General features: G+C 38.6%; 1 pseudogene; it reads left to right on the top strand.

Moving 5' to 3' along the window:
• Positions 1–340: 340 nt before the first annotated feature.
• On the top strand, positions 341–2,978 carry LOC132342347 (bcl-2-like protein 1; annotated as a pseudogene).
• Positions 2,979–3,395: the final 417 nt, after the last annotated feature.

Genomic DNA, 3,395 nt, shown 5'->3' with positions numbered 1-3,395 from the left:
TCTTTTCTCTATCCAGAGCAGACTTTACTAGATTCCAAACGCAAGATATTCTTTAATCCTATAACTATTGTTAATACAGCTTTATTTGTTTTAAATTTTTTAAAACTTACCACAAGGAGTTATCTTGACATAAGCAGAAAAACATTTCTAAGAACTGAAAGACACTTCTCTTCCTCTGCCCATTTAGTATCAAGACGGGCTAACTAAACATTGGAAATCTAGGAAATTAATCTTACAGGGAAAGGGGTATGCTTGTATTTCTCCAGATAGATCCAATGAAATCAATTGGCTTCCTCTTCGAAAGATCCACCTCAGGAGAGCATCGGATGTTCAAAACAGAGAAAAAACAGCCAAATTCCTGGGAAGAAAAAAATCCCAATACAAGCCATGGCAACTCTAAAAATCTCCAAAAAACACTGCCTTCACCGTCATTGACCTTTGATCTCCTTACCTAAGGATAAACGAAAACCCTTACTAATCAAGCTAAAAATCTGGTTTCTCAACAGGGAATGCCTTGGAATCCAGAAAATATTTTTCTTGCTATGCTTGTTTTGCTTGCTTCACCCCCCACCCACCCCGCTCAAGCTGAATTAATTATCATACTTATTGGACCTATATACATAACCCCCTTTTTACTACAGGTATTTTAGACAATAAACTGATAGAACCCATCCTTCTTATAAAAATGTCTCAGAGCAACCGAGAGCTGGTGGTTGACTTTCTCTCTTACAAGCTTTCCCAGAAAGGATACAACTGCAGTCAATTTAATGATGTGGAAGAGAACAGAACTGAGGCCTCCTCAGAAGGGACAAAATCAGATATGGAAACCAACCCCAAATGCCATCAATGACAACCCACCTTGGCACCTGGCAGATAGCCCTGCAGTGAATGGAGCCACTGGCCACAGCAGAAGCTTGGACGCCCAGAAAGTGATCCCCATGACAACAGTAAAGCAAACCCTGAGGGAGACAGACAACCAGTTTGAACTGAGGTACCAACAGACATTCAGCGACCTGACGTCCCAGCTTCACATCACCACAGGGACAGCATATCAGAGCTTTGAACAGGTAATGTATGAACTCTTCTGGGCCGGGGTAAACTGGGGTCACATGGCCTTTTTTTCCTTCGGTGGGACACTCTGCATAGAAAGCATAGACAATTAGATGCAAATATTGGTGAGTCAAATCCCAACTTGCATGGCCACTTACCTAAATGACCACCTAGAGCCTTGGATCCAGGAGAATGGCGGCTGGGACTCTTTTGTGAAACTCTATGAAAACAATACAGCAACCAAGAGCCAAAAGGGCCAGGACCGTTCCAACCACTGGTCCCTGATGGGCATGACTTTGGCTGGTATAGCTCTGCTGGGCTCGCTTTTCAACTCATAGTAACTATTCCCTCATTATAATCATTCATATTTTATACAAGCTTGTGTTCCTCTTCCTTTTGTTATAGCTATAGAGAACTTACAGTTTAATAAGACTCTACGTTTTGTGACTTGTATAGATTACAAAATGTGTACTTGTCTTAATTCCTCTGTTTCTTTGAAAAATGAATCCCTGGAAAGAGGGTCCCACGGCAGGACTTGCCTCTCGGCTACTCACTAAATCACTCCGGCAATCTAAATGATTCATTGGATGGTTAATTCTTGGCATTTTGGGATTAATAGCCATTTGCACTACTGCAGCTGTCGCAGGCATTGTTTTACAAACCTAAATTCAAACACAAAACTTTATTCAAAATTGGACCAAAGATGCTCATATTATATGGGCCACTCAGGCTCAGATGAGGAAATTCAAGATAAAATACAGGAACTAAAAACAGCCATCCAATGAGTCAGAGATTATTAATAGATTTACAAAAACAAGTAATACTAAAATGTGATTGGCATTCTACACAATTTTGTATCACTCCTGTTCGGTTCAACTATAGTGCTTACAATTGAGAACAAATTAAATTTCACTTACAAGACATACATGATAATGCTTCCCTAATTGTACAATTATTGCAAAAGAAAATCTTTAAAAGCTTCTCTAAAAGTCTGCCCTCTTCCAATAATTTGGAAACTTTAGCTGAATAGCTTAGCTGATCAATTATCTAGGCTAGACCCTCAAAGATGGTTCCAAAGTATTACTCATAGTATTGGGTCTGATGCTGTAACATTGGTAATTGTCCTGGTAATTATATTTGTTATATATCGATGCCTTTCAACATAAATTGTTCACACTAAATAAACTCAATTGGTCAGGGCCTTTTTCACAAAAATAATAAAAAAGGGAGATTTTTCAGGGAACGTTTAATTTTAAGGAATCCTATATGCTGTTTTCTGTTTCTCAAAGGCCCTCTGATCCTTATCAGTTCCTGGAAAACAGGAATGAGCAGAGCTGCACGCAGTTCTCAGGACTGAGGTCATGAGGCAGAACGCATACATGGATTCCTTTCAGTAATCTTTTACTTTTCTGTAAAACTACTTCTCTTCTGGCCCTGTGACGACTGTTATTCCCCTAGTTACTCTTGTTTGGTCCTATGACTACTGTTATTCCCTTGGTTACTATTGTTATGCATCTGGTTTTGGTGTTTTTTACTTAATTTATTTTTTGCCTAAAGCTTCCTTGTATTACAATATATAAGCACACACTGCCATGAAGAAACACCCTTGTTCCACTAGAGACTTGGGTCCCCCGCGTCCTTCTTTTCTTTGCCTTCGTCAACTCCTGTCCCCAGGTTCTGGTCTGTCAAGAAGACCAGAACACTTGATCTCTCACCAACTGACTACCACTTATTCAAGCATCTCAATAACTTTTTGCAGGGAAATGTTCCTACAACCAGCAAGAGGCAGAAAATGCTTCCTGAGAGTTTGTCAAATCCTGAACCATGGATTTTTATGCTACAGGAATAAGCAAACATATTTCTCATCGGCAAAAATGTGTTGATTGTAATGGTTCCCATTTTGAGTAATAAAGATGTGTTTGAAGCTAGTTACAATGATTTAAAATTTATCATGGTCCGAAACTGCAATTACATTTGCACCAACCTAGTAGCTATTCCTTAAAATGATTCACTTATCAATTGATATTAACCAATTTAGCCCTAAAAGAGCCAAAAGAAACAAGTACTAACTGTGGAAAGGATTTTGATCTCCTTTTAAAAAAAGTGTACATGACCATGATAGTTTATTAGTTCCTCGACAATTACTACATGACACATTTTATATGGCATGAGGAAAAAAATGCTAAAATGATCTCCTCTCTAGAAGTCAACTCAGAAGCTGAATGCAAGTAGAATTTTTGAATTTTATAGTAGGTAATGGAATTTCCTCTATAATGAAAACAAAATCATGTAATTTTCTCCAAAGTCTTTGGCACTTTGCAGCAGGCTGTTGCCAGTCTAGCAAA

The sequence above is a fragment of the Bos taurus genome, chromosome 15, assembly GCF_002263795.3.
Source record: "Bos taurus isolate L1 Dominette 01449 registration number 42190680 breed Hereford chromosome 15, ARS-UCD2.0, whole genome shotgun sequence".
NCBI lineage: Eukaryota > Metazoa > Chordata > Mammalia > Artiodactyla > Bovidae > Bos > Bos taurus.
This window is presented reverse-complemented; position numbering and strand designations above follow the sequence as displayed.